We start from the raw sequence: 18,063 nt of genomic DNA, 5'->3' as shown, positions 1-18,063 counted from the left end.
GACAGGCTCAGAAGCCGTGGTTTGCGGTTGGAATAAAATTATGTGTATTTGTTCCTAATGGGCAGTTGTCATCAAGAAAGCCTTAGATATTTCACTTAGTCTTTACCCATCAGACCCTTAATATCCTTACTGACATTGATACAAGTATTAAAGCTCTAGATGATCAGCTCTTTATCATTGATCTAAACAAAAATTCACTGATTACAGTAATTTAAACTTGTTTGCTTTACTGAATTAAATCCTGGTTCGTGAGCCTCTTCCCTAGAGAGGGTTCTTTAAACAAAATATACTAAATTGCTGGCATTTCTGTTCACCCCTGTGATTTAAAAGCGAGTGTCAGAGAAAAAGCATTTTTTTAAAAAGGGTTTGTTTTGAAGATACAAAGTACACAATCTGCAAAGCATTCAAAAAGATACCATTCTAGAATGACAGACTACAATTTCCTTTTTTTTTTTTCTTCAGACTTAAGCCAAGCTATGGCAAGAATTCCTGTGATCTGAATCCTCCACTTGCCTTATTGAGTTGTGCTGTTTCTCTAGAGAGATGATGAATCCTTGCTCACCTTCCCTGTTTGCTGACAAAGGACACAGCAGCATTGCAGAAACTATGGTTTCTTATTGATCATTTGAACTTTGCTTGTTGAATCATTACATCAGTAAAAATGCTTGTGTCTGTCTGCATACAAAATCTCAAGGGCAATAAAATATTCTTTAACCTTCTAAAGGATCAAAGGATGATTTTACAACATAAAAATAAGTCCTAAAATACATCAGTTTCTTCCCCAGGCCTAAGTGCTACACAGTTCTATGCTGGCACTCCAAACTGGCAGTGAGAATTGAAGGCTAACTCCAATCCTGATCTAGTGTGGTAAACTGTACTATAAAAGGTATCACCTTTCACCCAGCAGGGATGATGATGACTGAACAAGTCTTTTAATAAAGGATCTTGATTGGCTCCAGCCAAATACTAAAGTACTGAACCTCATCAGTATGAAGATAACTCTCCAAGGAGATGTAATTCAAACATGGATTTACACCCTAAACACAGGATGCTTTTCATTTTTCAAACCCAGCATTTTTCAATGCTAAGCCTTGTTTCTAATACATGTTTTAAGTCCAAAGAGTGCATTTAAAAGGGCTCAAGAAAGTACAAAAAAATATCTATACCTCATGTAAAAAAAATATTTGCATTTGTTCAGAGTCAGATTCATTCTATCATATGGCTACAGACAAAATACCTACTTGCTTATACTTCATTCTGTCAGATAACTTATCCAACAGAAACAATCATCACACTGTATGTTTGCCATACAGATTTTTTGACTCTTGCAGGAATTTCTGACTTCAAAGCTCCAAATGGCTGGGGTCAAGCTAAATGAACCCTAGCTTAACCCTATACAAATTTTCTTATAATTCCTCAGAACACCTCTGAACTTTGTGGAATTGTTCAGACACCTAATATGATATCACTTTTACAAAAACTCTAGATCAGGAACTCTCTTGGGTGATAAATACTTGTCTGGGTCATTTGAGACAGAGGATCTAATTATGTTCAAGTGTTGTTAGCTTGCTTTTTCAAGCAAAAAGAAAAAAAAAAAAAGAGGCAAAAGATTTTGTAATAAAAGGACATGACCTTTTCAGGGACTTGTATCAAAATAAACTCGAAGAGGCAGATCAAGTTTGAAAGGATTCTTAAGAAGGAAACATTTGGGCTAATAATAGCTATTTCCTGTGACAATGTCATTTGGATAAACATTGTGACATCACTTGTGTCATATACAAGACACTGCTGAGGTTAACTTGCAGCAGGCAGCAACAAAGGATGAATTTTACATATGTGCATACATTTAAGTGTCTTTTAAAGCTTATTTTTCATGTGAAAAAATTTGCCAAGAATGTATGAACTACAGAATTCAAATTTGAAAACTTCAAAGCTTCTCTATTTATCTAGGTCCACAATGAGAGTTACTTAAGAAAGGCAGCCTACTTGAAAAATATAACAGAATTACCACATTACTTAGTTAAACTGTAATCTCTGCACACTTAAGTCATAGCCAAAAGTAATTTTTAACTGACATTTTGACAACATGTATGTCAGCCAAGTCTTGACATTATGGCTATATTAAAGCATAACAAAGCGTTTTAATTTTAACATCATTAAAATATTGTTAACTTACATAATAAATTGTGTCAGAAGTTAGTAAAGCAGACCTTTATAAACTCCTGGTAAAAATCCATTATTTTGCTCCAGCCTAACTAGCTGTCATATACAAATATGCCTTCACACTGCTGTAAAGGTCAACAATGTCTGTTAACAGGTAATAAGACTGAAATGCTGTTGAAGATCTCCTTTAAAAAAAAAAATGTAAATTGCAGAATATACAAGAATACTTCCATGCAAACACCTTACCACAATTAACACCCACTTGGACTTTGTCTTGGGTTTTGTTTCCAAGAGATTGAACACATCCTAGCACAATCTCTTTCCTAAATGCAGGCACATGCAGTCTGATATTCTCACAAGAAGTTGCTAGTGGTTAACAATTTTTCCTCTAACATTTATTAAAAAAATAATGGTAATGCAATCTTAGTTACTCTCTTTTTGCATCCTCTGGCATTACTGAGAAAGCAGAGCACATGAGTATCATGACTGAGTGTACTTTATGTCTAAAGTTAACTGTAAAATGATTAACTAAAGCTCCTCATGACCAGGAGTCTTGACTGTCTTGTCAAGAATCTACAACACACCAGTGATTTTATGTTAACTTGAGTGTGAATTAATGCTGAAAACGAAAAGGAATGAATTCCATCTTTCTTTAGAGAGACAGATGCCTGCACCTTTTTTGAGACACAGAGACCTCTTCAGAGATTTCTCAGATTTTAAATGGAAATACTGTCCATACATGACACATATTAAATTCTTAAAATTTATATTTTAAGTGTGACTGTTTCAGAGATGTTCTATATTAGCACATTCATTGGTCTAAAGTTAATACTTAACAAATAACTTTTCCTACTGCTGTGACTTTGGTAAGAAACATGTTGTAGAAATTGTTTCCTACTCTGAAACCCTCTGTTGGACAACAAGGGTGTGTGTGTGACCTGGTTAGAAAACTGCAAAATCAAAAGGATTCCACTTTCTCTTCTCTGTATCAGTCACTGTCTCATATGCTTACATATATCTTATTTGCACAACTTGTACCTTATATACTAAATAACCTCAGTATTTAAATATTTATTCTTGTAACAACAGGTTTATATTCCTACAATTTCTTGTGCTCTTTTCTTAAATTCTTCTAAATCCTATTACTGAGACAGAATGAGCACAGTTAAGAATATCGTGAATTTGGCCATATTCCAAATTTACAGCATTACATTAATATTTTCTACACCCCTTTATTTTGTTTTTTGAAAAGCAGATGTCAAGAGAACATTTGTTGTCAGATGACATTTGGCTGTCAAGAGAAACAACTACAGTAGCCCCCAAAAATGTCTGTTCCTACCTCTTAAATGGATGTGTACAGCTCTGTACAGAAGTAGAAGTCTGGAATGATTAGGACAATAAGCTTTCATAAACATAAGGCTTTTCATAAACACTTTACTATGGAAGAACTCTGCAGGATATTTACAGCTGATGTGTGACCAACTGTAGAAAAGGTACTTTAGCTTCAGCATTGTCAAAAATGTACTTTTAAAAATCTATCTGGCTTACAGGAGCAGTATATATGTAACTCTTAATTCTGATCTTAAAATAACTATCAGCAGTGGGGGCTGAAGAAGGAGAAAAGGAGTTCACTGATTCATTGCAAATTATATTAAGGAGTACTAGAGTTTTCCATGAATGATACAGGTTGTAAATATTTTCATTATCCAAGCTGTAGTACTTTAAGAATGCATCTACATTTTGTGATTGCAAGTTCATTAATTACAGTATGCTGCACTAATTACATCCAGAAAGTATCTTAATTACTAATCTATGTGAGAAAATTCCCAGAAATTTGAGTTGAAATGCAAACAATACATGAAGGAGTTTAAAGCTCTCCTATTAAAAAGTGATTAATACTGGAGGCATGTTGCACAGTCTGAAATTCTGAAATTAGCATCTCATACATTTCTGTTCCTTAAAACTGGACCATCAAACAGCACAGTAATATTTTAAATCTTACTGCCAAAAAGTAATAACTTATTTACATTTGACTGCACAGTTAAATTACCTTTTGATATGCACAAGGAAATTTTAATATGGTGCTAAATAATAACCAAGACGGCTTTGTCAGAAACAACTCATGCCAAACCAAAGTAATTTATTTCTGTGACAGAGAAAACATACCTTTGAATAGGAGATGTAACATGTTTTGATTTGAAGTGAGGCTGACACTACTTTAAGTGACTTTCCTAAGTAAGCCAAGCCAACATGGTCTAAAGATGAACATAAAGAATAGGGTGGGATAACCCAAGCATATGACACCTCAGCACCTGTGTCTCTCATTAACTGTCCTAATTCTGATTCTAGTCAACATTTTCATGGACCTAAAAAAGGCAGAAGAGAGAACACAATTTATACAGGTGGACAGGTTTAGAATTCACAAAGCAAAGACACTGTAGTCTGGACAAACTGAAATGTCATATTAAGGCATGTGGAATAGGAATTCCACTCACAATAACCATGAGGTATCTCTGGCTTCTGCATATTTAGAAAAACCCAAAAACTCTGTCTTTGTTTGAAAACATTAAAGAATTTCCTGTATCCCAGGTGTGTAATTTCATCCCAGCTCAGGGGAATACAAAAAGCCTGCCTCTGAACAGCACTGGCTGACTGTGACAATGTGCCTCATGCTCCAGTCTAAGCTTCACGTGTGATGCTGCTGCATAATTGGATGCTCTGTAAAGTGTAGCACAGAACAGCTTGGGTTGGAAGGGTTCTTCAATGACATGAGCTAGAGTGAAAACTCTACGTGACTTCAAAACAATAAAAATGATCCTCAGAGACAAAATTCAATAAATTCTGAGTTAAAATAATATTAGCATGTATAAAAAAATTACACACCATGACACGGTTTCATGAATTCTATGTCAAAGACTCTACTCGTACTAACAGCAGTTTTTGTCTACAGAAGAGATGAGCTATTTACACTGAAGAACACAACTTGGGTCTAATGCACAAGATATGGACAATAACTTTAATCCAGCCCAGCTTCTTTCCCATCCCAAGAAAGCCACAAACATAGAGGTAGAAATGAACACTTAAATTATGAGTAGTACTATCAGCTTTGCCAGACCTCCTCTGAATACTCACAGTCAAGGTAAAAACCTTCAGTACATATAAAAGATTCAAAAGGATTGTAGACAAGAGATCCTTAACTAAAAGGATCTTAGAAAAACTACTGCAACTAAGTAATCACTCATACCTAATTAAAATTCAGCTGTTATCCCCCTAGTATTTCCTCCTGTATGAATGACATGTAAACTGTGAACTTAACTACCATGAAATATAAATAAATTCAGCATGCAAAAATCTCTTATAGAAACTGTAATACATAATAGTATGATGTGTAAAAACCAAAAGTGTTTCAGAACATTTAGCACTTTTACCTGAGCACAGTTTATTTACTATATAGGTTTCAAGAAAAAAAAAAATTAGTGAATCACTTGTTCATAAAAATTGTATACAGATGCAATGGAAAATATCTATACAGAAGAAGTTTAATGTGCAAGAGAAATTATATGTAGGTCCAGTTACTTATCAAGACGTAGGATTGAGTTTGCTCTTCCACATACCACTATCAAGGCACAAAGTATGAGGTACTCTCAGTGTAGGGGAAAAGATTTCAGCTGTGGATTAAAAAATTAATCTGAGATCTAGTTGAAGCCAACAGCCTAAATTTTTTTAAAGTTCTTGTCACTTGTCCCAGAATTAAACTAAACAGAACCAGAACTAAATTATACCTGAACCGAACTAAAAACTATGCTAAAGTTTATCCTTTTTGACAAGAAGATCCCAAAGATATTCTATAAAATTGTAAGAGTTCTAAACTGAACATAGAATATAAAATACAAATGTAGACCTCATTATTAACAAGTCTCCATTTTAAAATAATATGCAGGAGATCAATTTTTAGATGTTTACAGGCCAGGCCATTACTTCAATGATCCTCTTTATTTTTGTCAGCAGTTTTGCCATGTCAAATCTTAGAGCAAAGAGTATTTTATTTGCCATGTCAAATCTTAGAGCAAAGGAAAAACTATGGCTCTGAAAAGTGAATGGGGCAAAGTCCCAGAATTAAACTAAACAGAACCAGAACTAAATTATACCTGAACTGAACTAAAAACTATGCTAAAGTTTATCCTTTTTGACAAGAAGATCCCAAAGATATTCTATAAAATTGTAAGAGTTCTAAACTGAACATAGAATATAAAATACAAATGTAGACCTCATTATTAACAAGTCTCCATTTTAAAATAATATGCAGGAGATCAATTTTTAGATGTTTACAGGCCAGGCCATTACTTCAATGATCCTCTTTATTTTTGTCAGCAGTTTTGCCATGTCAAATCTTAGAGCAAAGAGTATTTTATTTACATGGCTATACAATTTAAGATTCAAAACTGTTCAGTCTAATGAAAGGTAACTGATTATCAAATCCCCTGCTTTAGGATATAATTTCTCAGCTCATAACACTTGTTATTCTTTACACCTTACAGCTCATCATCTGATGAATTTAAGTCTATGTCCAGCACTATACAAGTCAGACTACACCAGCACAGGGTTTCTTAGCTCACAGTAGAGCTCTGTGAATTTACTAATTTTACTCTTTTATTTTTATAACCTAACTCTAATAACAAAGAACAAGGTATCTCAGGCTTTTCTCAAATGAGTCAATCCTTCCATCCCAATAAACACAAGGATAGCAACACTAAGCAGGAATAGTCAGATCTTCTATAATACTGATCAAGTACAAAAGACAACTAAATTTTTTGGACAAGAAATCAATAGGATTTTAGAACAAATCTCCAGGAAAGAGTAAAACCTGCAGTGCAGGAGAACATATGGCATCCTCCCATCCTTCTTGCTGGTAACTCCTACTACAGCACACATTCCTTCCCAAATGCATATGGATTTTAGCTTTGCTCATATACAGTGCTGGAGGAGGGAGGGGAAAAGACTGAAAGGAGCTCATCTTCCACCCTCCTTTCCTCCCCATTCCTGGAGGGGAAGAGCTGCACAAAGCTCCATCAGAGCTCTGGAGAGAGACTGTGTATCAGCACCCAATACCCTGCTACATGTGTGCTCTGTGGCCAAGAGGAGCAGGATGACACACGGACACACTGTCCCTCTCATCCCTGGCATGGGCAGTCCTCGTGCTCCATCAGAGTGACAGAGGCAGAACAGCTGTAAAGCCTCAGCACAGGTCAGCAAACAGCACAAGGGACAGATTCTGGCATGAACTAATTCTCCCTAGATTAGACACAACACTCTCATGACTATTTCTGCTCCTATGTTATCTCTATTACCCTAAAATGTGGGCTTCCCGAGCAGTCCAATTTTCCCAACAGTATTCAGGAATTCATCACTCCTTCCTCTTTTGCCTACATTTGGGAAAGCCCATTGTGTATGGGGAAAAACTATGGCTCTGAAAAGTGAATGGGGCATAGCTGCACATCTGGATTTTTGGCATGAGATGTCTCTAAAGATGACTGTGTTTTCCTTTCTTCTATGGTTCCAACATGTTTACCCAGCACAAATGCTGGGTCTGCTTCAAGATGTAAATTACTGATTATTCAAGTAATTGCTCAAACAATCATTATTGTACACAAAGAAATAGCACGCTTGGTTAAAGAGCTTGTAAGAGTTGCTACCAAAATTTTTCTAAGTCTGTAAAATGAAAACTTGATGAATTTCATGGCATTACAAAACAAGGTCAAGTTAGAAAGATACAGATTTAACTTCATTATTTTAATAAAGTATCACTATCATACAAACTGTTATGAAACCTAGAAAACTGAGCAGCAATATCAATGTCTCCCTTTTTTTGCTGTTTTTATAACATTAATCTGTATTTTACGCTATCTGTTGCAGCCGACTTTTTTTAAAAAAAAATCAGACTAGCAAACATAAGCAGTACCTTGTCATAAGAAAAACAGTAAAGTTAAAAAATGAGAGTTTAGACAGCAATGGATTCTCTGGGAAAGGCACTGAAAGAGGTCATGGCACAAAATTACCATGCAAAATTAGACACAGCTCTTAGTTAAAGAAGCTTTGTGACTTTAAGGACTAAACTACTTCCAGCAGAATATGTATAATACACATAGTTGTAGTAACATTAAATAATTTACTTAAGCTAATTCTACCTTTTCCCAAAGAATTTTAAGATATAAAAGGCAACAACTCCCAATTAAGTATTAAAATTTCAGCCAAAACCATTTCATTAAACACTTGTATTACCATATGCTTTACATTAATATTACATGAATTATTGAAAACTGATTAAATATACATGTACCTGTCCAAGCAGGTTTCTTCCTCAAGATGCAATCTCTTGCTTTCTTCTGCTTTCAATATTTGCTTAAAAGACAGTACATTTGAGTCTGTGCCTCGTATCAACTAATTATGAATTCCTTTCACCACAGTGTACTACCTGCCACCAAGAGAAGGGAAAAGCAAATGTTTCATGCTCCATTTGCTGTTGACAACATTTCACTGGGGCTGTCTGCTTTGCAAACTACTCTCTGGAACACGTGTCCAGCAGACATACAATTAATAGACAGCAGTGCTAACTGATGAGCAACAAGAAATATGATGCCCTTGGCCAAGCCACCCAAAGCCCTAAGCCAACACCTCCTCAGGCAGCTGAGGGGACACTAACAGCAAAGGAGGTGACAGCTCCCAGTTCTGCTGGGCTCACCTGGGCCACGGGCTGATCTGCAGTAGCATTTCAGACACAAATACAGGGCTCTCAGATTCAAATATAGGGCTCCAAAAGGCAGCTGGTGGGCTCAGCTGGGGTCACAGGCTGGAAATGAACAGAGCTAATACAGCAAGATGTCCAGTGTGAGAGGACTGCTTAATTTGGATGCTTTTGAAGGCATTTTGAAACCCAGGGAATGGCAGTGTAATGATATGCAGCTGAAGGATGAAGGCAGGACAGCTGTTTGCCCTAACCATGGGCACATGGGTACTGCAGAGCAAGCTGCTGCCACTGCCACCACCCCAGTGGAGATAGTCAGGCAATCCAAATCTGGCAAACAATAACAACTTCATAGCTCAGTTCTCTACTTTAATGTAATTTGAAGAAAAAAGAATGCAAAGTACAGGAAAAAAAAAATCTCTAACCTCAAACTAATTGAATCTGAAGGTTTTACAAAACAACAGCTGCTAACATATCCCAACACAGTACCTCCTCATACTGCCTCTTCACAAAAAGGAAAACCTGTGCATTTTGTTTCTTCTACTAATAGACGCTTCATAACTTCAATATCTGGTACATAAAAATCTTTATGTTTTTAAGGCCTGAACCTGATCCTGAGTATTGCAGGAGTTCATCAGAACTGGCTGTGGAGTGAAATGCAGGTGAGACTGCTGCACAGCCATGGGACAGCCCAGAGCTGGGGAGGCAGACTCCCAGCAAGAGCTGCTAACTGGGAAAGGTGGTGGATGGAAGGCAAAGGGCCCTTCCATGCCAAATTAGTGAGTCCCCTGTGCTCATCCCCACACCTGAAAGCTTTCTGCTGAACATAAATTAAAGAATTAAAACTTACATTTGCTTTACAATGTTTTTTCTACTAGACCTGAAAGTATTTCAATAAATGAAAAATTACAGTTGAAGATATTACTGGGTGAGAAAATATAAGCTTCCAGGTTTTAAGAAAAAGTTATTTTCACACAAGTGAAAAAAGTGTTTTTATGAAACAAGGCCAGTGTTGTTAAAAAGGGCCAGTGTTGCCTAATCACTAAAGCATAGAAACTTTTGCAAACCCAAATACTTGTTGAGAACCTACTTGTTTAGTTCTTGTCATTCAGAACTCCTCTGTACATGCCCACTTGTGGAATGAGATTTGCTAAGAGTTGCCTAAAACACCTACTACACACTTCGTGAGGAATTTGCTAAAGGTTGTTGCAAAATTGAGAATTAAATCATTAATGAAAAAGGATCAATATTCAAAAAGTAACATGTGACAAAGGGTCTTCCATACATATACACAAGCAAGCAATATTCTAATACTGAGCAGGAAAGCCCTAGATATTACTTATAATTTAAAATCCTTCTATTTTCAAAATGTTGCTATTGAACTTGCCCATATGTTCCAATAACTACAGCTCTCATGAGTCTTCTATATTAATGGTAGTTAAAATAGTCTTGGAATACAGTTACTTAAAAAAAAAAATACTATTTGAACTATATTAGCACAGTGCAGCTCCATTCTCTCCAAAACCTGTTTCACTGAAAAGAAGAACTATCACAACTCGTTACCTCTTTGCCATTTTGCTTCTTTCTTTCTTCCTTTCTTTAATTTTACTTTCAGCACCATCCTAATTGCCTCATACAAACTGTTTAAGCATCTAATATCTCAAATGGAGAGCATGTTGTACCTCAAATGAAGTACAAAAAATGAAAAGAGCCCAAGTGCTGAACAGTCAGTCACACACTATCATTTCTACCTGCATGCACAATGTTTCAGGTTATGGGCACTCAGATTCCTAATGTATTCTTAACAAGATCTCCATATTTTCCCTCTATATCAATATTGGAGTTTCATATCCATTGATCTCAAAGTGATAAATAAATAAATGAATATTGCTAATGTTTCTACACTCAAAGCTTATCTCCTCTGATTGAGCAACATGACCTGTTAAAGAGATGTCTAACATCTAATAAAAGAGGCACAACTCCAAGCTGCCACGTTTCCTTGACTGTTCTTCAATAACCACTTTTTCCTACAGTCACCTAAATAACACTCTACATATTCCATTAAAATTTTGCTGATCTTTTCTTTCTGGCTACATAAAGTTTTCCTGTGTTCTACAAATTATTTCAATCAGAAAATACACCTGATACAATGTAACATGGTAAGATTAAACAATGGCTGGACATGAAATTTAGAAATGACCAACAAGACAGATTTTTTTTGTTGTTGTAAAACGTTTAATAAATGAGCCATTAACACAAAGGAATAATTAATGGTTCTCCTTTCCTATGGAAATGAAAACACCTTTTGCACCTGTATAACAAAACACAGAGCTAACGCCTGAAGAATTATGCATAGAAACATCTTATTTTTACTTGCAATACTATTTTTTGCTATTGTTGTTACTATTGCTCCTTAAACCACTTTAATACGTCTTACGCCAATATTCCACCATCCTTTTTCAATGCACATTTTTAGCCCTTACATGCAGAGGTTGCAAGCTGCAAAGTAAAAGTGAACTATATTGAAGTCAGACATTCATTTTAGCTATTCCAAGATTCAAAACATTCTATCATCTGTTCCTATGGAAACTGAAAGGATATTCTAGGTTATATCAGTATCAGCCGATTATGTTGCCGAGAAATCTGTGGTTTATTTTTAATCCATAGTTCAGAGGTATAAATTCATGCTTAGTGTTCAGCTTGGTGATTTTGAATTACTGAGGCGTGGTTAACACTTCAATTCCATTAGATCATACTTTAAGATAAAACAAACTCCTTTTAGAGCAGAATAGTAAAGGGAAAAATTCATAAGGTTAAGTTAATCCCCATGAAGTTTACGGTTCAGATGTAGAATACAGCTAATATAAACTTGAAAGATATTTTTTGGTTGTTAGATGAGCCGTGCGTTGCTGCATCACATCTTAATAGAATAGTTCAATGAAAAAAAATTTAGATTTATAGAAAACTCCTTCAGTAGTGCCATGCACCAGATGGCCAGATGAAGGAATCTGATTTAGCAAGTTAACAAGATCATGAAAACCATAACCATAAGACTGAAGAGGAGAAATAAAATTGAATAATGCAACATGAGTATATTTCTACGACAAAGAAACTTAAAGGTTAGGATAGAGTAAAACTTGTGAAGACATTTAAACACATTAAGTGAAAATTCTCCATATGTATACAGAGCTACTCCAAAAGAAAGGATAGAAACAGTATAAGTTAGTAGGATTTTAATTAAACCGCCTCAAATGCCATTGTGATCTTTCAGAACAAAAGCCAATATGACAGCTATAACATGTTGGAATAAGTCTTCTCTGTCTATATTAGAATTAGAAGAAGCAGTAAAATGGGTGGTTAACATGAATTTAAATAGAAGGCTTTGGATTTCATACTCCATTTTCACTAAACAAAACTAGATGATTTAAAGTCAACTATAGCTACCACCCTCATCTTATGCCAAAAGTAGCAAGCAGGTTCAAATTTTCCTCTTTACAGATAAGACTTCGGTCTTCTTACTCTAGATTCAAATAATTGACTTCAAACTGAATAATCAGAAAATTCTTCTATTTCTATATCATACAGTAGTCAATCACTTTATTAAAAAATAACTGTCTCAGTCTGGTTTCCATAAGGATCTCCTGCAGGGAATCAAGATTGTGGTATAATAAGGAAATACACCAACTACTGCCTAAATTGTACTATATTGGTTAAATTTTGACAGTAACAAGGTTAAAATCCAACTACTAGCTTTCAAGATAGAAATAAATGTCAGAATAAAAAGAAAAAGAAGAAGAAAGAAGCAGTGATTACTTTTTTTTTTTTTTTTACTTTAAAAAAGCATAATCTAGTAGCATTTCAACTCTAGTTATTCCAGGCTTTTTATGGGGGTAACCAACAGTATATGGATAAAAAGATGAATGGCTGTGAGCCAGATTGGAGGGGTTCTTTTCTCTTTTTTTTTTTCTTCTACTTTATTTGCTATTCTAATGATCATTTTGTAATTATGCACACCTATGCAGTTGTGTACCTCTACGTAACAGCAATCAATCTCACTGACATGCTGAAGTGCATAAGGGCTTGTATTATTTAAAAGGTATGAACAAAATATGATAGCTAATATATAAAAGCAGCAAAGGGTAGGCAAAAACATCTGGAAACTAAAATTGTGCTTTTGACTAGCAGAGTACATCAGTGTAGGTAATGTAACAGATTCTAAGCTAAATGAGCTAAAGCTGAACATTAAAGAGGCCCCTACACAACCTCAGGGCACACAAAATGACATCCCACTAAAAAATTAGACTTTGCTCTACAGTCAAGCACATCTCCACAGGGCTGACAAAAAGAAAAGCATATTCATGCACTTGCATAGTCCATTTCACAATGAAGCATCCATCTGAAGAGGACACTAAACCAGCAAAAAACAGCAGGCATACTTTGATTTAAATCAAGGTGTTTAAATATCATCAACTAATCTAGAAAAAAAGGGATGCTTCAGCACAATACTTACTCTTGCTAAAGTAGGCAATATTGAAAGAAACTGAGAAACTCAAGATCACAGGACCCTGCCCAGTCACACCCCAAGAGCCATCCACACATTTGGCAGTAACAATTAGAAGCAATGAGAAAACACAACACTATTATGTTTTTCCACGTTTCATCAAAAAAGTGAAAAATGGAGCCCAATGCCAACTATTCTTAGTATCTGAATATCTCAAACACCTTGAAGTGCATTTGCATGACTGGAAAATACTGCCACAGGATGGTAAGTGCATGTATTGCTTGAGAGCCTTGACGTTAGACTGAACACTGACCTATGATTGATGTAAGAATAATTTCACCAATCTTGCCATAACCCTGCAAACTGTGATAGATAAGCACTCAGCTCAGAGGGCCTGACAGGAAATAAATTATGCAACTTCTTGATGATTGTGTCTGGAAAACTGGTCAATTATGTACGTACTTTCCCCTCCAATGCCTTGGGGGATAAGAAACAAGAGCTATTAAGAGATCCTTGACAAGAGATTAAATGCTGGTCTATGAGAGATCTCAGATTAATTTCACTAATTTTGCCATAACATAGCAAGATGTTCTGCACAGGCACCTAGCTTAGGGAACCCTGAACTGAGATAAATTGAGCAACTCCTGGATAATCACCTCCAGACAACTGGTTAATTATGCAGACACTTCATCCTCCCTTCACTTTTCTCAGGCACTAAATAGCATTAGTTAAGAACACTTACATATAAACATTTAATTAGTAATTTTTAAGGTAAAAAAGCTGTACTTTTTCCAGAGACAACAACTGAGAGGAAAGGTTCAGTATGAAAAAGAATGCAAAACAGAATAATTCACAAAACAAATTCTTCTCCATGAATTACTATGCGAAAACTCAAAATGCCCCCAAATATGCCCAAAATAACAACAGTACAAAGATGTTACACTGTGAATAACTAAGAAATTTGTGTCCAGATCATACTGTTTACCTATTTATCCTGTGTATACAAATCCAGCATTTGAACAAGTCAGAAGTAGAGTTTAGGATTTATTTCTCTACATTATTTTCTCCTCTTTTTATTCTGCAAGGTTATAATTAGCAAAGTTCTTCATTTTGAAAAAAATAAATCCATGTGCTTTAAAAAATCCAGCACATCCAATTTAATGAAGCATACTTATTAGGCTTACACCGATGCTTTTCTTTCTCTAACATGTTTAGGACACTTCATTTCATGATGACCAGAACAATTTCAATGAATTATCAGTGAATTTGACTCTCTCCAGATCCATGCTAGGCAGGTAAGTAGATTTGTCCACACCTTATACAAGGAAACTGGACAATAAAAGATCACATAACTTCTCTAAAACCTGAAAAAAAAACCCCCAAAAACAAAAATATATAGAATGTTTCTGTAACACACAGAAGGACAAATAGTTTAAAGTGCAAACCCAGGGAAATCTGAATTGTGCTCTCATTTCTACACCACATCCCACTAGACCTAAGAGGATATTTATATTTTAATCAATCTTTAGTGATACCATGGATACCTCACAACCTATATCTCAATTACTACAATTTGTATCAGTAAAATCACAAGCAAGAACATAGGTTCCTAACATATTTCACACATGCAAAAACCCATTATTCTTTCACAGAGAACAACAGCTGCTGTTTAAAGCATCGAACCTAGCTCAAACTAAGATTACCTTTCAAGAGGATGGAGCAGATGGAAATGTAGCTCTTTTCTGCACACACAGCCTGGACTTAAAGCTACCAATGTTGGCATTACCAGGTGGAGCTAACTTTGGTTATCCCTGGCTGTAAGTCCCACACCAAGCATGGCAATACACAGCAGGAAGGGTTTGAAGCATGAGCTAAGTTGCAGAGAAAGTTTTCTCATTTTTAAGTACAACAGACAAAAAACTGTCTGGAAAAACTTCTACCTGGAACAGAGCTATGGTAATCTTAACAAATTTCTCTTTTCCCCAGTAATTTCTTATTATTCAGATGGCTTTGCACAATATTGCTGTTGAAAACAGTGGTGAAGTAGTACCAGGAGCAGATCCAGATTCTTCAGCCTATGGTTCATTATGGGAACAAAAGAAATGACGGGGATGTTTCAGGTGGTTGCAAGATGCATATATATCTCTTTTTAAAAATTTCAAAGCAGGAAATATTGCTGACCCTTCTGTTAGAAAGGTGGCTTTTAATCAAATTCTTGATGCTCTGCTAAACAGTCTTTCCTGCTTCCTACGCTATCTGCCATTAACCTGCTTGCAGTATGAAGGAAAGCCAACAAGGAGCTTAGGACTAGAAATAAAAATGGGGTTAGAATTCCTTTGAATTGTTCTGTGGGTCACGAAAGACCATCTATCTGTGGTATGTACACTGGGAGTGCCAAACAAAGCACACAGAACAATAAAAAACCTGCCTGTAGCCACTGGTACCCGTGTGGTTAGGTGTGCTGTTATCTGTATTACTTTTGCCAACAATAGCAAAGAGAGCTTACTCTTTCTAAAAGGATTAGGAAGGCAAGTGTGGTTTGCAGCTCTCTGAGAGCCTGTTAAGTCTAGACACACTGACAGACACTTCCAGTTTATACCCAGATGGCAGCTTTAAGATTCCACCAGGAACAGGAGCTGAAGGCTTCAGTTCTAAACCAGTCAATGGCTAATGTCAAAAGGGGAAGAGATTTCATTTTTTCTGAGAAATACACAAACACCACAGTGGTGGACATGTCATAAAAACATGGATTACACTGAATAGAAAAAAACAATGCATTACTTAGGTATAAGCATCTGCTTTCATGTGCTACTGCTGGACATTATTTGGCAGAATCTGTGCACAGCTCATTAGAATGTGACTTTTACATCATTAAATAAACAGTAAAAATAACGAAAATAGTCTCTATCTAAAACAAAGGGGATATATAAAAATGACAAAAGGAGCAGTTTTGACTTTTTAGCGCTGTTCTTTTTGTCCTAGTAACTTCTAGCAGCATCTCTGAAAAAAAAGCTGAATTCTAAAGAAGATATTCACCAAATTCTAATGACTTTTGTTTAAAAATAATAATACTTCCAGTCTTACTTTTTAAAATGTATTTCTGCTCCTGCTTTTTTTCTAGGTGGACACTGAAATACTCTAAAATGGAGACATAAGGGTAATTTTTCTCTTAAGGTGTTGCTGAGAAGCGCTAAATGAAATACAGAAATACAGCTTGCTCTTACATAGGCAACTGATCTCATGTATTATTTACACAGCAGATGAAAACGAGGATGGAAACTAAAACTGCATTTGCAAATATGAATATCAAATAACTGAAGAGCCACCTGGATAAATACAGATGCAGTATTCTCAAAGGTACAGACAGCTACCAGAATATGTACTGGCAGGAAGACAGTTCATCTGAGGAATTCTGTAGTACCTAATGCAAGAGAAAAGATGAAGGTCTCGTGTCCTCTTTAAGGAAATCTCAGGGGCTGGAAGGTATAGATGTATATCAGCTTGTCAATAAAACATAGTAACAGGAATCAAAGACATGCTATTCACTAGTCACGTTTCAAATTCTAGATTTCTTGGGCAATGCCTGCATGCGTATTTTCTAAAGGAAACTATTGTTAAATTCACAAATCATATCCAACAACAAACCTGTGATGCATAACCCACCACCTCCTCATGAAAACATCCCAATTTCTGATATGACTAAGCACTAATAATTTTCTTCCAAACACTCTTCCATTCGTTGGAAACAAGCCCCTGGCTAAAACACAACAGGCATATTCTTTAATAATCTCTTGATTACCTGGAGACAGCCTGGAACACCTAATAAATCTGTCTATTTTTCAGGTGGAGTGGGATTGATTTCCCCAGGGTTTCTTTGTCAGTTCCATTTTAGTACTTAATATGAAGAGAAAATTATCAGAGAAGGTCAAATCTGACATGAAAAACTAGAAAGAGTCCACACTGATGAAGACTTTTGCTACATTTAAAATAAATGTCCACTCGCTTTTTCTCAGGCCCTATCTTCTGTCAATCTTTCTTTAATAGCATATATGCTTCATAGCTTGCAAAAAGTGCAATCACAGCTTGGTAACATGCTCAAATAGCCAGAAGTTTCAACACTGGAATAGTAATCAAGTGAAAAATGGGGTGGTTTTTTCCTACCATTTGTTATCAGCAAATAGTCACAGGAATTTACCACAACCATGACTTCTTACTGCAGAAAATTAGTTAAAATGACAGATCTAAGTAAAAAAAAAAAAAATTTGAGACAAACGGATAATTTTAATCCTCAATTGTTTAATCAAGCCAATTTATTCAATAGGTTTTCTATTCTGCATACATTCTATTTTCATGTCAATCTTCAACAGTATAAACAAAAGCTATATTGACTTATAGAAAAGTTTAACACTTAGTAAGGAACAGCATAAAAATGTCTTGTTCTAAGCCTCTTTGTTCTCTAATTTAAGATCCAAATTTGATAGAAACTTGTACCACATTTCTCCTCTTACTCTGACAATGAGGATTTAAAATACTTTGGTTTTTGAAGAATATTAAAAAGTATAGACAAAAGAACATTAAATTATACAAAGGCAAGAAAATAGCACTAAAGATACTGCAAACAGCGAATAAATGTAGCTGTGTTATTAAGATGTCGATA

General features: G+C 35.5%; 1 protein-coding gene across 1 annotated transcript in view; it reads right to left on the bottom strand.

Annotated features, from left to right (window-relative positions):
* Positions 1-18,063, bottom strand: part of COG5 (component of oligomeric golgi complex 5) — a 174,900-nt gene that overhangs the window by 81,309 nt on the left and 75,528 nt on the right. The window lies entirely within an intron of this gene.

Source organism: Sylvia atricapilla, chromosome 5 (genome assembly GCF_009819655.1).
Source record: "Sylvia atricapilla isolate bSylAtr1 chromosome 5, bSylAtr1.pri, whole genome shotgun sequence".
Lineage (NCBI taxonomy): Eukaryota > Metazoa > Chordata > Aves > Passeriformes > Sylviidae > Sylvia > Sylvia atricapilla.
The sequence above is the reverse complement of the archived record's forward strand: the minus strand, read 5'-3'. Positions and strand labels throughout refer to the sequence as shown.